The following is a 16,672-nucleotide window of genomic DNA, read 5'->3' as shown; positions in this document are numbered from 1 at the left end:
AAACACGACCATGGTTCTTGCCCTCATGGAGCCCAAAGACTGGAGGGAAGACCAGGAAGTAATAAAGGAGTGCTCCTGCCACACTTGGTGGAGGGATGAAGGCAAGGAAGGTGCCTGGGCAGGGACCCAAAGCGGGGCCATGCGGAGCGTGGTCCGGGAAGGCAGCCTGCCCAGTGGCCTAAGGAAGCCAGCCTTTAGGAATGGAGAGTGCCACAGGCAAAAGCAGGTTTACCTCTGCTCTCGGGAGTCAAGCCAGGATGAGGGAAGGAGCAGAGCCATACCATGCAGGTGGGCCCATAAGGTGATGGGAGAACTGGGAAGCCAGGGGTATGCAGTCACGCAAACAAACCCATTACAGATCAAGCGGCCCCAGCCCCCAGCCATCTCATGTGTCAACATCAGAAAGGACCGCCCTCTGATTTTTCACACACTCCCATCCCACAAACTGACTGTGGGGTAATTCAAACCGTTCATAGAGCTCTCACTAAGAAGGCTGAAGAACTGGGGCGCCTGGGTGGCTCAGTCAGTTAAGCATCCGACTCTTGACTTGGGCTCAGGTCATGATCCCCGAGTCTTGAGACTGAGCGCCCCCCCTCAGTGGGGAGTCTCCTGAAGATTCTCTCTCCCCTTCTCCCTCTGCCCCTCCCCCTTTCTCTCTCTCCCCACCTAAAAAATAATAAGATAAAAAGATCATCTTTTATTTTAAAAAAAAGACTGAAGAACCTAAGTGGGGGGCAGTGGGTATTAATTGTACTAAAATTGTATGCGAAGAAAGCAGGCAAATGCAACAAACAGGAAAGAAGACGAATAACTTTTTTTTAAAAAGATTTTATTTAGGGGCGCCTGGGTGGCTCAGTGGATTAAGCCGCTGCCTTTGGCTCAGGTCATGATCTCAGGGTCCTGGGATCGAGCCCCTTTGGCTCAGGTCATGATCTCAGGGTCCTGGGATCGAGCCCCGCATCGGGCTCTCTGCTCAGCGGGGAGCCTGCTTCCTCCTCTCTCTCTGCCTGCCTCTCTGCCTACTTGTGATCTCTGTCTGTCAAATAAATAAATAAAATCTTTAAAAAAAAAAAAAGATTTTATTTATTTAAGGAAGAGAGAGAGCACAAGGGTGGGAGAGGGAGACGGAGAAGCAGCCTCCCTGCTGAGGCTTAGGCAGACCTGAGCCCAAGGCAGAGGCTGAACCCACTGAGCCACCCAGTCGCCCCCTGCCAAGGAACTTTTAATCGCTCCTGATTGTTAAGGGTCCTAAAAGCCGGGCCAATAACGCTACACCCAGCTCGGTCAACCAGCCTATCAGAATCAGAAGACCGACGGTGCGTTTGTTAAGTGTTCTGAGAGACAGGAAAGGTTTGCTAAACTATTCTTGGAGGGCATTGCCCCTCAGCGGCCCTGCCTCCTGCCGCACCCGCGTCTCCGGCTGGGGAAGGCTGGGAACGAGGCCGTCCCACCGCCCGCGCCGCCCGCACCACCCGCGCCGCCCATAGCGCCAGCCCTCCCTGGTGCAGAGCGAACGGGCTTGCCAAGCAACAATTAAGACGCACAAATGGAGGGATATTTGGAGCAGCTGCGAAAGCTCTATTAAGGATAACAAAATGGGTAAGTGAATCTCAAACTCTTTAAGGTTAAATACTCACTTGGGTGAGATTTAACAACATAATAATAGAATACAATAATGAAGTGGCTTCTCAAACTTTTCCACCAAAATACCCCCAAAGGCACGGGAGAGAGAACCCCAAGAGTAAGCAGTTTGAAGTAACTCAATTTATATGAAGTCTTAGGTTTGATATTAAAAATCATGCAAATGTTACATTTAATTCTGTAACAAATCCTACAACACCCCTTCCCATCTCGTCACTCTCTGTTTCTCTGGAAACAGGTGATCTGAAATTTTCTCAGCCTCTCACTGCTGAATGGAGATCCTGCCAGTCCACGGTGCCTTCTCTCCTGATCTTCTGATCCTAACAGAGAGGCCCACCTCCACTCTGGGGCAGGGTCCCAGCCTCTCCCCACTCGGCCTCTCTCCAGGACACTCCCACCAGTGTATAGGGAAAGGGCAATCTGTCCCCAGCTCAGCCATCCCCCTTCATTCTGTCCAAGTGAGAGCAAACTCAAGAAGCTGTCAATGCACACACCCCATTCTCCCCTGGCAACTTCCACCCACCACGCCAGCACAGCCGAGTGACACCTCTTACCAAAGTCTCCAAAGACCTCCACGTTCCCAAATGCAATAGTGAATTCTCACTCCATCTGCTTGCTGTTCAGGTGGCTTTTCTTTAACTCCAAATATTCATCGTTAGCCCCATATGACTTCCATAGGGGTATATCATAGTTATCAACTCAACATCTCCCCTTGAGCACCTAAAAGGCATTTCAAACTAAACAGATCTAACATTGAACTCTGGGTCCCCCTCCCTCTCTAATCCAGCCTGGCAGTCCCTGGCTCAGTAAATGGTACCACACTTGTTCAAGTGATGAAGTTCTCTCCTTCCTCACGTGCCCCACACCCAATCCACCAGAAGAGACCGTCAGTTCCATCTTCAAAATGCATTCCAGAGGCGCCTGGGTGGCTCAGTCATTAAGCGTCTGCCTTCAGCTCAGGTTATGATCCCAGGGTCCTGGGATCGAGGCCCACATTGGGCTCTCTGCTCATCGGGGAGTCTGCTTCTCCCTCTTCTTCTGCCTGCCCCTCTGCCTCTCACGCTTTCTGTCGAATAAATAACTAAAATCTTTTAAAAATGTATTCCAAATCCAACTACTTCTCACCACACTCTAACTACACTGGCCTCCTTGCTTTCCAATAAAACACACCAAACATATTCCCGTACCAAGGTCTCTGCACTTCCCGACCCTCTACCTAAATATATTCTTCTCGCAGACACTTCTTACAGGGGCTGCTCAAATGCGATGCACTCAGAACGCCTCCCTGATGCCTGGTCAGGACAGCTTTCCCACCACACTATAGCCCACAAGCCTGTTTCCTTGTCCTTCCCGACAGGGCTCTTCAGTATTAACAGACACGGTTATTGGTTTATGGCCAACCCTCTCCCCCTATTACAATAAAGGCCGCATGAGGGGCTCAAATTTGGACTCAAGTTGTGCTCCCTGACTTTAGAGCAGAACCTGACACAGTGGGAGAGAGGTTCAGTCAGTATTGGCTGAGTCTGTTTACAGCCTTACTTTAAACATGATTATTTTTTAAAATATGGAAACATTTATTCCCTTACTCAACTCTCAAACAGGAGAGTTTGCATGTATGCCCTAGACTTGGAAGCAGCACACACATTATTTCCTAAGTCCTTCCGAACTCGAACTCGGTGCCAGCAGCGTCACAGGAGTGCACAAGGACCTGGCTACTAGGTCACTCATTAGAGCACGATATAAGAGAGAATACTGGAAACAATCTCAGAAGTGAATCAAGAAACTTTATGCCATGCTGTTAAAAAATACTTCTGTTTAACACAAATACGAGAATCCCATAATTTGAAATCTTCTAGTAGCCATGTTAATAAGATAACGAGGTGAACTTATGTACATTATTTAACCCAATATAAAATTATATCATTTTAATATGTAATCAACATAAAAAATTGTCCATGAGATAGTTTGTGTTCTTTTTTTCCATGTGGCCACATTTCACATGCTCACTAGTCACGGAGCTCATGGCTATGAGACTGAAGAGGACAATTACAGACTAAGAAAAAGAAAATGTTGATGATATAATAAAAGTCGTAGTTTGCAAAAACTGACAAATTGATCCTTAAATGCACAAGGGAATGCAAGAGACTCAGAATAGACAAAACAATCTTGCAGAAGAAGAATAAATTTGGAGAATTCACAATTCCCAATTTCAAAATTTATTACCAGGCTAAGTAATCAAGACAGTACTGATATAATAAGAATAGACATACAGATCAACAGAATAGAATTTAGGGTCCAGAAATAAACCCTTCCATTTGTGGTGAATTATTTGTGACAAGGGTATCAGGACCATTCAATGGGGGATAGAGCAGTCTTTTTAGCTAATGGGCAATGGGGTATCCACATGCAAAACAGTGAAACTAGACCACGATCCCAAACCATACACAAAGTTTAACCAAAAATGAATCACAGACTAAAGGGAAGAGCTAAAACTATAAAACTCTTAGATGTGAGCAGGTGCGTATCTTCATGATCCTCCATTAGGCAGTGGTTTCTCAGATGACATGGAAAGCAAAAGCAACCAAAGAAAAAAATAGACAGAGTGGACTTCACCAACGTTAGAAAATTCTCTGCATCAAAGGTGACCATCAGGAAAGTGAAAAGATAACCCAAAGAATATAAGAAAATATTTACAAGTCATATAGTGATAAAGAAACTGTATGTATGTAAAGAACTCTTATAACTCAGTAACAAAAAGATGACCCAACTTTAAAAACGGGCAAAGGCTATGAACAGACATTTTTCCAAGGAAGATACCAAAATGGTCAATAAGCACATAAAAGGATGCTCCACATGGCTAGTCACCATGGAAATACAAATTAAAACCACAATGAGAAACCACTTTACACCCACTAGGACAGCTGAAATAAAAATGATGGACGTAACAAGTGTTGGTGACGATGTGGAGAAACTGGAACTCTCACACATTGCTGACAGGAATGCAAAATTGTCCCAGCTGCTTTGATAGTGTGGAGTACCTCAGAATATTAAACACAGCGTTACCATATGACCAGCTCTCTGCACAACAGATTAAAAAAAAGCTTCTCACAAAAACTTGTACAGGACTTTTCACAACACTAAACAACCCAATGTCCGTCACCTGATGAACATATAAACAAAATGTAGTCTATCCATTCAATAGAATATTATTTCCCTATAAAAAGAAATTACTGATACAGGCTATGTGAATGAACCTTGAAAACATCATACTATGTGAATGAAATCACTTGCAAAAAACTATACATTGTATGAGTCCATTTTATGAATTTCCAGAAATGGCAATCAACAGAAACAGAAAATAAATTAATGACTGTCTAGGGTTGGGAGTAGGGAAGAATGGGAAGTGACAGCTAATGGGTATAAGGTTTCTTTCTGGGATGATGAAAATGTTCTAAAATTACAAAGTGGCAGAAACTTCAAAATTCTATAATACACTAAAAATGACTGGATTGGGGATGCCTGGGTGGCTCAGTGGATTAAGCCTCTGCCTTTGGCTCAGGTCATAATCTCGGGGTCCTGGGATCGAGCCCCACATCGGGCTCTCTCCTCAACGGGAAGCCTGCTTCCCCTTCTCTCTGCCTGCCTCTCTGCCTACTTGTGATCTCTGTCAAATAAATAAATAAAATCTTTTTAAAAATAAATAAAAATGACTGGATTGTATGTTTTAAAATGGCGAATGTTTTATCTGAATTACATCTCAATAAAGCTATTATTTTAGGGACGCCTGGGTGGCTCAGTTGGTTAAGCAGCTGCCTTCGGCTCAGGTCATGTTCCCAGCGTCCTGGGATCGAGTCCCACATCGGGCTCCTTGCTCGGCAGGGAGCCTGCTACTCCCTCTGCCTCTACCTGCCTCTTTGTCTGCCTGTGCTCGCTTGCTCTCTCTCCTTCTGTCTCTTACAAATAAATAAATAAAATCTTTAAAAAAAAATAAAGCTATTATTTTAAAAAGCATATTATAAAATGGCATTATTTAAAATAAACCTAGGGGCACCTGGGTGGCTCAGTGGGTTAAACCGCTGCCTTCGGCTCAGGTCATGATCTCAGGGTCCTGGGATCGAGTCCCGCGTCGGGCTCTCTGCTCGGCAGGGAGCCTGCTTCCTCCTCTCTCTCTCTCTGCCTGCCTCTCCGACTACTTGTGATTTCTCTCTGTCAAATAAATAAATAAAATCTTTAAAAAAAAAAAATAATAAAATAAAATAAAATAAACCTATTTTTTTTAAAGATTTTATTTATTTGTCAGAGACAGAGGGAGAGAGAGCGAGTGAGCACAGGCAGACAGAGAGGCAGGCAGAGGCAGAGGGAGAAGCAGGCTCCCTGCCGAGCAAGGAGCCCGATGTGGGACTCGATCCCAGGACGCTGGGAACATGACCTGAGCCGAAGGCAGCTGCTTAACCAACTGAGCCACCCAGGCGTCCCTAAAATAAACCTATTTTTATAAAAAGAAAATATGCATATGCCCCCAAAATGGCTTAGAAGAGCATACAGAGCAGTGATCTGACTGAACAGGGTCTTATTTCTATTTTTCATCTTTCTTGATTTTTTTTTATAGGAGGTGGTCACAAACTACTAAACAGTAAGGTATTTTCAGGTGTCATTCAGTAATGCACTATACTTCCACCCATCTGTTCTCAGTATCTAATAAACTGTTTTTTTTAATATTCCACATATAAGAGAGATCATACAGTATTTGCCCTTCTCTGTCTGGTTGATTCTCATAGCATAATGCCCTCAAGGACCATCCACGTTTTTGCAAATGGCAAGATTTCATTCTTTTTTATGGCTGAGAAATAATACTCCAGTGTATGTGGAACTGCTGGGTCATATGGTAGTTCTAGTTGAGGAGCATCTGTGCTGTCTTCCATAGCAGCTGTAACAATTTCCATACCCACTGGACAGTGGATGAGGGTTCTCTTTTCTCCACATCCTTGTCAATACTTGTGATTTCTTGTCTTTTGGACAATAACCACTCTATCAAGTGTTAGGTTATATCTCATTGTAGTTTTGATTTGCATTTCCCTGATGATTAATGAAACCGAACATCTTTTCATGTACCTATTGGCCATCCATATGTCTTCTTTGGAAAAAAATATTTATTCAAATCCTCTGCCCATTTTTTTTGATTATTTATTATTATTTTTTTGATTATTTGAGTTTAATTTTTTTTTATTTGCTACTAAGTTGTAGGAGTTATTTACATATTTTGGTTACTGGTCCCTTTTCAGATACATGACTTGCAAATATTTCTCCCATTCAGTAGGTTGCCTTTTCATTTTGTTGATGGTTTCTCCTTTGCTGTCAGAAGATTAAAAAAAAAAAAAAAGATTTTATTTATTTATTTGAGAGAGAGAGAGTAGAGCAGGGGTTTGGGACACAGGAAGAGGAAGACTGATTCCCTGCCCAGTAGGGAGCCGGACCTGGGGCTCCATCCCAGGACCCAGGGATCATGACCTAAGCTGAAGGCAGACACTCAACCGACTGAGCCACACAGGAGGCCCCTGTGCAGGAGCTTTTTAATGTGATGTAGACCCACTTATTCACGTCTGCTTTTGTTGCTTTGACTTTGGTGTCAGATTAAAAACTCATCACCAAGACCAATGTCAAGGAGTTTATCACTGCCTGTGTTTTCTTCTAGTTTTATGGTTTCAGGTCTTATGTTCAAATCTTTAATCCATTTGTAGTTTTGTGTATGGTGTGAGATAGAGGTCGTTTTCCTGGTAGATTTACTGAGAAGACTGTCCTTGGCCCATAGTATGCTCTCGGCTCCCCTGTGGTAAATTAACCAACCATATATGCATGGGTTTATTTCTAGGCTCCCTCTTCTGTTCCAATGATCTGTGTGTCCTTTTCTGATACTGTTATCACATTGTTTTAATTAACACAGCTTTGTAGTATAGTTTGAAGTCAAGGAGCACAGTGCCTCTAGCTTTGTTCTTTCTCAAGATTGCTTTGGCTATTCAGTGTTTTTTTTTTTTTTTTAATTCCATGCAATTTACAATTATTTGAGCTATTTCTTTGAAAAATGTCATTGGGGGTCAGTTGGTTGAGCAACTGCCTTTGGCTCAGGTTGTGATCCCAGGGTTCTGGGATAGAGCCCCATGTGAGGCTCCCTGCTTAGTGGGGAGCCTGCTTCCCCCTCTCCCACTCTCCCTGCTTATGTTCTCTTTCTCGCTGTGTCTGTATTAAATAAATAAAATCTTTAAAAAAAAAAAAGGAAGAAAAATGTCATTGGAATTTTGATAGGAAATGCACTAAATCTGCAGATTGCTTTGAATACTATGGACATTTTAGCAATATTTATTCTAATCTTTCTACTTGTTTGTGTCATCTTCAGTTCTTTCATAAATCTCTTGTAGTTTTCAGCATGCAGGTCTTCCACCTTCTTGGTTAAACATTCCTAGGTATTGGGCCACCTTGGGGGCACTGTCAGTTAAGCACCGACTCTTGATTCTGGCTCAGGTCATGATCTCAGGGTCCTGAGATCAAGCTCCATGTCAGGCTCTGCACTGGGTGTGGAACCTGCTGAAGATTCTCTTTCGTCTCCCACTGCTCCTCCCCACCACTCTCAAGCACACATGCTCACGTGTTCTCACTCTAAAAGAAGTAAACAAATCTTTAAAAAAACACACACATTTGCAGGTATTTCATTCTTTCTGTTGCAACTGCAAATGGCATCATTTTCTTTATTCCTCTGAGTTTGTTATTAGCATCTAGAAACATAACAGTATTTGTGCATTGATTTTCTATCAGGCAACTTTACTGAATTCGTTTATTAGTCCTGATACTCTTTCGACGGGATTCTATAGGGTTTTCTATGTTTCTCTATTTTCATGTCAGCAGATAGTGTGCTTTACTTCTTCCTTTCCAGTCTAGATACATTTTCTTTCTTTTTCTTGCCTATTATTTGGCTTGGATTTCAAATACTATGCTCAGTAAAAGTGGCAAGAATGAGCATCCTTGTCTTGTTCCTATGTATTTCTCCTCTTTGGCTCTGCCTATTAATACAATTTTCCTGTTACAAATGGGCATTCCTTTTTTAATAAGAAGGGGTGTGTCTTTGTATTTTAAAGATATATATATACCAAAATATCAACAGTGGTGAAGCAATGGGAAATATCTGCATTCTCTATATTCTATATTTTTATATTCTATATTTCTATACTCAAACACATTGGCTTTTCCCTTAAAACAAACGAAAGACACACACACATACTCTCTCTCCCCTCCTTCCAGGACACTAGAATTCTGGCACGGGACAGTACGGCTCTCTCGGGAGCTTATCACCAGAGGGTAAATGTAAGCAAGGGCGGGTCATTCGGGTGACTGTCCTCTGAAGTGAAGTCCCCAGGGACCCACATGTTTTTTGCTAATACCAAGGGGGCCAATCTGCTATTCCAGGGAAAGGGAAGTCACTGGGGACCCACTGAGAGTGGTGCTTGTGTCCAGAGACCATGGCAGGGAAGGTGGGGACGGAGACTGTGGACGGACAGGCCCAGGCAGGGGTTTGGGGCGGGGGGTAGACTCTGACCTCCTGGGACTGGTCAGGAATCCTCAGGGATGACCCTGCTACAAACAGGGCCTTCCAGAAGGACTCGGTTCATAAAGGCAACTGCTATTGGCCGGCACAGTGCCCTCTTCACAATCTTAGTCCATCTGAACAACTTTGGATGATGCCAATAATTGAATCAAGAGGTTTGAATGAAGGCCTTCAGCACCCTCACGCTCTGAGACTAGGGTTCTGACTTCTGCAAAAAGTAGTTTTTGTTTTCTGTTGGTGAGACTCTGGGTCAGTACAGTGGCCCTCGTTTGCTCAGAAAAGAACCAGTATGAGAGTGAGGAGGCTCTGGGGAGGACCACGGGAACACGGTTTCTCGGTGTCCTCCTCAACTACCGGCCACACCTCATCCTACCACAAGGGACAAAGTGTGTATTGTACTGGACTTGATTCCCACAAAATGACCTAAGCACATATATTCTGAAAAAAGACTAAAAAACTACTCAATGAGGGGCTAATAGAGTTTATTTTCTTTGTCTTCACCCATTCTCCTGGATGTGTACGCTTAGGATACTGTTACTCAGCGTTCTCCTGGGAGACCCCCTTTTCGGAAACAGGTTACTATAAAGGTTCTGTCTTCAGAGACATTCTGTCAATGCCGATTCTTGGGAATCCAGAATGTCTACTGGCTTCAGGGCACCCTTCCCACATTTCGCCTCTCAAAGAATATAACCACACCTAGGTAGGCTGATTTTGAAAAAGTATATGAATTTTAAACTCTCTTTGCAAAAATTCACAGCTTAAATACAATTACTGACTTCAGCAAGAATTTTTCTACCTTTTTAGAGATTCCCTCAAGTCCTCAATTCACGGGATCACGGAGACCTCACAACTGTTCTCTGCTGCCCAGAAAATGTAAATAAGCATGAGAAGCACATCAACCAATCTTCAGCCTTAAACTGGGAATTCTGGACCCATGTACACAAGCACCATAGAGGCAGTGGCCGGTTAAGTGACCCAACCACTTGTAGAGAATAGTTCAGGAGAGCGTATCCCAGAAAAAATGGAATACTTACCTCGATGTCTCACCATCAACTCTAATTACGGCACTGACATTCTCCTACTCAGAAGTTTTTGATGGTTCACATCTCACTTGAGAACTATCACTTAAGAGGACTGTAATGGGGCACCTGACTGGCTCAGTTGTTAAGCACCTGCCTTCAGCTCAGGTCATGATCCCAGGGTCCTGGGATAGAGCCCTGCACACCGGGCTCCCTGCTCAAGAGGGGACTGCCTCTCCCTCCCTCTCTGCCACTCCTCCTGCTTGTCCTCTCTCAAATTCTTTCAAAAAGAGAGAGAGAAGCTGTGATTGTCATCACATATTCAGGAAACTCTAAGCACCCCCAACCTCCACCGCAGTAGTACTTTTGCACCCCCCACCAGGTCCTTTCTCACTTTGGCCCTCCCACAGCAATACCTCCACCCTCAACCTGCTGCCCTGAAAATCAAAATGTTATTTTTATCCCATAAAATACCAGCTCAAGGGGCACCTGGGGAGCTCAGTGGGTTAAAGCCTCTGCCTTCGGCTACCTAAGTGTGGGGGGAGCCTGCTTCTCCCTCTCCCTCTACCTGCTGCTCTGCCTACTTGTGATCTATCTCTTGCTGTGTCAAATAAATAGGTGATATCTTAAATATAAATATATATATATATATATCTCACCTCAAATTTTAGGGTTTTTTCCCAGGATTTTATTTTTATTTATTTGACAGACAGAGATCACAAGTAGGCAGAGAGGCTCCCCACTGAGCAGGGAGCCCGATGTGGGGCTCAATCCCAGGACCATGGGATCATGACCTGAGCGGAAGGCAGAGGCTTTAACCCACTGAGCCACCTAGGTACCCCTCAAATTTTAGTTTTTGTAAAGCACTTCTTGACCCCTTAACCCAAGAGTCAGCCAACCTTCTTCTATAAAGGGCCAGATGGTCTCTGTTCCACTTTCTTGCTTATTTTTACAATCCATTAAAAACATAAAAAACATTTTTAGACCTGTAGTTTGCCAACCTCTGCTTTAGAGACCATTACTCCCACACTGTTCTCTGATAGCCCGTTCTCTGATGTTTCTGCCACTATTTCCACTGTGGCTACTAATACCAGTCCTCTGTGATACCTTCTGCACTATTCTGCCTTGCCTGACGGCTCGCACCGTCACGCCAGCCCATCCTCAGACTGCATGTTCTCTGCAGGCAAGAAAAATCTCTTTCAGCCCTATGTCACCTACTATATAACACTAATATATATATATATATATATATATATATATATATATATATATAACATATAATACATATAAAGTAATATGTATTACATATTATATGTATTACATATTATATATATGTATTACATGTAATACATATAAAGTGCTTTGTCCATGAATCTTTTAAATTGATTTAAGTACAGTATGTTAAATTTAAAACTGCTTATTTAAGCATTTTCTATCACAAGTTGCTAAGAATTTGTTTTTGGTAAAGCAGATTTCTGAGGAGCTTCCTGAACACGTGAAGACTGGAGTTAGATGGGTGAACCTCCTTGGTTTTTTTTCTATTAGATGAACTTTTCAAGCCAAACTGAGTTTTGTTTTTCTTTTTCTTTTTTAGGATTTTATTTATTTATTTGACAGAGAGAGATCACAAGTAGGCAGGAAGGCAGGCAGTGAGAGAGGGGGAAGAGGCTCCCTGCCTAGCAGAGAACCCAATGTGGGGCTCGATCCCAGGACCCTGAGATCATGGCCTGAGCCGAAGGCAGAGGCTTTAACCCACTGAGCCACCCATGTGCCCCCAAACTGAGGTTTTCATTCAAAGACCTGTTCCCGTCCACACAGGTCTTTAAAATTCTATGATGTGAAAAATTTTATTACAGAACCTAAAAATAATCCTTACATGGTTTAGATTCAATTTCCAGGAGAAATGTAAGCTTAAAAAAAAAACAAAAGCAAAAACAAAAACCCACACAACCTTATCACCAAGCTCTAAACAATCAAAATTGAGACCAGGACTCAAATTTTTCTAGAAACTTCAATCAGCTGTTATGAGGATGTGTTTTCCCTTGTTAGGAAAATGTATTTTCAGTACTTCCAGCTTATTACTTCTTGTAAAATGGCTCTATGTCTGGGATCCACCTGCCAGACAAATTCAGAAGTTTCTCTGCCACCAATCATCTTAAATAACTTCGTAGGCATGTCCTTCTCTCAGAAGCCTCCTGGGAACCCCTCTACCTCCTGACTGGTATGGGCCTTCTTTCATATTCATTTTCTATGTGGAAACTTAAGAATTCTCCAGTGTCAGCCTGTGGCAAAGATGGAACAAGGCCAAACAAATTCTTTGTGTCTACTTCCTACATCCTGCTCATCCAAAAGATGGAGCCGAATAGCACCCTATTATTCCACGGCAATCCCTGGGGTGCGTGTTCTTCCGTGTCCACCTGAACTTTACCCAGGGCCTGTCTGAAGACCCAGCCCGGCACAGAGGTGTACCACCCTGACTTCCTTGCACACCAGCATGCCTGCTGGAGTGATTGTGCCAGACTGGGGAACTCGTTGTCCATTTCCTGTTTTGTAGTAAGAAGACGGAGCAGCTCACCGTGCTTTACTTTAAAAGCTTACTGACAGAATCAGTACTTAGCGATCTTTCTGTACTGAAAACAGGGAGGAGTATGAGCCAGCCGCAGGGATCAGAGAACTCCCGGGACGTGTGGTCACTGCCCCCTCTGCACACACACCCTATAGCCTCTGCTTTTTTAATACTCCAAAAGGTGAGGAAAAAATAACTGACAGAAAAATCCCCTATGCAAAAACCCCAGCTCTGCGGGAAGGAGGGTGGGTCCCTGTGAATCACCTCCTCCTCCTCCACGTGACACGCGGCCAGGTGAGTGATCTCTCAACTAAAGATGGCCAACAGAAGAGGGCTCGGCACTGCGTGGACATCTGAGGGCACCTGCAGGAAACAGGGCAATGGGAATCCAGCATGCAGGGGCAGGAAGACAGGTTCCAGCGCCCCCCGCCCCGCCCCCACCACAGAGGAAGAGGGATGAACACCCAGGCAGGGCAGGCCAGGGTAGTTCAGAGGAGGGTGGACACAACCTTTGAGCAGGCAGGTTCTTTGGGAAGCAGCCCACAGAGAGGCTAGATCATCTGGAGCTCGGTCAGGAAGGGCTGTCCAGGGCCTAGCGAGGAGGGATGCTGTATTTTCTGAGCGCCGTGGGAAGCCACTAAAGGGTTTTCAGTGAAGGACAGGAGGAACCTACGTTCCTAAAAGCTCTCAGTGGCAGCTATGTGGGGAAAGGCCTGAAGTAACCCGGGACAAGTGGAGAGACCAGTCAGGGGCCACGGACACGGGCAAGAGGCCTGGACCTGGCTGGGAACCCGGGAGGTGGGGAAAAGCAGGACACAGGCCTGAGTGCCACAGACAGAATGGGAAACAAGGGCAGGGGTCAAGGAGCACTGCCCAGTGTTCTCAGTGAAGTGACTGGGTATGGGTAGAAAGGATCGGGGTTCAGAGTTCACTGGGGACAGGTTAGGCGCCATCTAAGTGAAAACAACAAGTAGCCTAAGTCGCATCTGGTCACTCCTGCTTGGGGCTCGTAGACAAAACGCCGTCCTGCAAGGCTCTCACCAGCAAGCTCCAAGACCAGCCACCGCAAGTGCCCCACTCTCAGTTCACCCCCTACCCACCAAACCTGCTCTATTCTGGAAGCAGCACCTGGACATCTCGATCTGTCCTCAAGCCCTGCCGAACCACACAGGCTCCATGAGCTTCATGAGGACGAGAAGCTGCCTACATCGTTTCTTGCTGTGTCCCTGGCACTTAGCATGGTGGCTGGCACACACTGAGGACTCGTCAACAGCTTTTAAGTAAATACATGGGCTAAAACTCAAAGAGAGCTATGGGTTAAAGACAAGTCTGGGGAACTTGGGAACCACAGCTGGAAAATTCTTTTATTTTTCTAATGGTACCTTCTCAAAAATTCCCATCCCGCTAACTAAAGTTTCAATGTAAATTACGGTATCTCAGGGGGAGTTTATCCAAACAGACTAATGGACATCTGGGCTTCCACTGAGGGCACTCTGACCTCCCAGTTCCCTCGGCTGACTGTAATACATTCTTCGAGTAGATGCTCACTAGGTTAAAAGATTTTTTTTTTACTCCTTAAGATTTCATGCAATGACTAAAGATTGAATTTTTGTAGAAAGCACCTCACCTTGCAAAAATATTGAATCTTAATCATCATGTATCTCCTGGAAATCAAGGAAAGAACGTTTCTGACCATCTACACCAGGTTTCTCAACCTCAGCAGTACTGCCATGTTGGGCCAGTAATTCTTTGTCATGGGGGAAACTGCAGGACGTTACAGCATCCCTGGTCTGCTCTCCCCAGATACCAGTAGCCTCCCCCATTTCCACCCCCACAAACAAGTTTCTAGACATGCCCCTGGGGAGAACAATTATCTATGACCAAGTGGTCTTTTCCTATTATTAATACAGCCAAGGAAACAGGGATCAAATTCTAAGTTTGAAATGCTCACTCAAAAACAACTGGCCCAAATTACATCCTCTAGTGAAACCGAAAGCAAAACAGGTGCTTACACACACACACACACACACACACACACACACACACACACCCCATCCTGGCAGGGTTTTGAACCATGATATCAAGAAATGCTAACATTTCCTTTAGCAAGAGTCTAAGTTTAAATGTGAGAATCTTGGGGTGCCTGGGTGGCTCAGTGGGTTAAGCCTCTACCTTCGGCTTGAGTCATGGTCTCAGGGTCCTGGGATGGAGCCCCACATCTGGCTCTCTGCTCAGCAGGGAGTCTGCTTCCCGCCTCCCCCCCCCACTCCGAGGCCTGCCTACTTGTGATGCCTGACTGCGTGGGGGAACTCATTACCAAGCCTCCCCACCTCCACAGGATGAAGATCCGCCAAGTAAAATGCTGTACTGACCAGAGCCCCTCAAGACACATGGGAAACAAGGCCTTGCAGAGCTACTCTAACACGTGTGAGACTGGGTGTCATCACGGGGGTGGTCGCGTGCAGGTAGCTCCCTGGTGCGTCCTCAGCACCCCTGCACACTAGCCGGGGGAGGGGCCGACAGAAACCTCTGGCAGTCATGGCTGCAGGCCCCAAAATGTCCCTGAGGAGGGCCTGTTCAAAGGCCAGACCCCAGGGCCAAACCCCTGTTCAAAGGTGCAGGCTTCCAGCACCCTAGAACCCAGGGACTGGGAGCGGTCCGGCCTCATCCCGGCATTCTCTCCTGTCGCTGCTTCTGTCACACCGCTGTCTGCAAGCAAGCTAGCGAGTCTGGCGTGAGATATGTGTAGTGTCAGATTCCCACATCCCTGCACCACAGAGCTTTGGAGGTCGTCACTGTTTCCTCCCGGGGCAGAGCACTCACATCCGGAGCAAGCATCCCTCGAGTCCCAGCCCTCCAGGGCCCCCCGACGGGACCACCAGTGACGGGCTCCAGATCAAAATGTTTGAAAGTAAGATCAAAACTAGTGCCAATTACCAAGATGATCTAAACCAAAAGGCACCAAACGTACATGGGGAGCAAATGAACTCTGCGGACCGGAACTAGCTCCGCGGACAAGCCATGGAGGCGTTCAAGACATGGGTCTCCATGCGGACTCTGCTCCGGATCCCTTCTCAGGCTTCTCAGAGTGCCGGAGCATGCACGGGCGCCAGGACAGCAAGTGAACAAGTGGCACATTATCTCAGCCCAAAGGTCACTTTTGATAAACAAGGACATTCAGAGGTTTGCAACACTAGAACATATATTATACGACAGAATGTAAAATCTGTGCCAATTTCAGATAAAACAGACTACAGAAACCATGTGTTAAGAACAGGCTGCTTCAGAATGCTACACCCCGGCCCTGCAGAGGGTACAAGTCACATGACCACTCTTCCGTCGCTAGGGGGCCTCCCGTGGGAAGCTGGGGACTGCTGAGGACTGTCCACTACTGTGCACCAAAGAATAGCAGAGAACCCAAGATTCTAGGTCTCCACAGAGTAAAGTAAGTACAAGGGAAGGGGGAGTGGGAGCTGTTTATAAAGGTACGTAAGTAAAAATGTCCAAAAGTTTAGCCGACTTCATAGGGTCACTCCTCCAAGTCAAGAATGCTATCTGTGTTACAAACGTCGTGCTCCGAAGGGGCACGTGCACCCGAATGTTTATAGCAGCAATGTCCACAATAGCCAACTATGGAAAGAACCTAGATGTCCATCAACAGATGAATAGATAAAGAAGATGTGGTATGTATATACAACAGAATACTATGCAGCCATCAAAAGAAATGAAATCTTGCCATTTGAGACAAAGTGGATGGAACTAGAGGGTATTAAGCTTAGGGAAATAAGTCAATCGGAAAAAGACAATTATATGATCTCCCTGATACAAGGAAGTGGAGATGCAACATGGGGG

The 16,672-nt window shown here is 45.1% G+C and overlaps 1 protein-coding gene across 7 annotated transcripts in view; it reads right to left on the bottom strand.

Annotated features, from left to right (window-relative positions):
• TRAF3 (TNF receptor associated factor 3) overlaps positions 1-16,672 on the bottom strand; it is a 118,799-nt gene that overhangs the window by 81,269 nt on the left and 20,858 nt on the right. The window contains exon 1 of one of the 7 annotated variants that reach the window (XM_059374037.1): positions 5,693-5,842. The exons of the other annotated variants lie outside the window; for them this stretch is intronic. The gene's annotated coding sequence lies outside the window, so the exon portion shown is untranslated. Of the gene's footprint in view, positions 1-5,692; positions 5,843-16,672 lie in introns of those variants that run through there. 7 annotated transcript variants of the gene reach the window in all.

The sequence above is a fragment of the Mustela nigripes genome, chromosome 13 (genome assembly GCF_022355385.1).
Source record: "Mustela nigripes isolate SB6536 chromosome 13, MUSNIG.SB6536, whole genome shotgun sequence".
Taxonomy (NCBI): domain Eukaryota; kingdom Metazoa; phylum Chordata; class Mammalia; order Carnivora; family Mustelidae; genus Mustela; species Mustela nigripes.
Note: the sequence above shows the minus strand (reverse complement) of the source record. Positions and strands in the feature narration are given on the sequence as shown.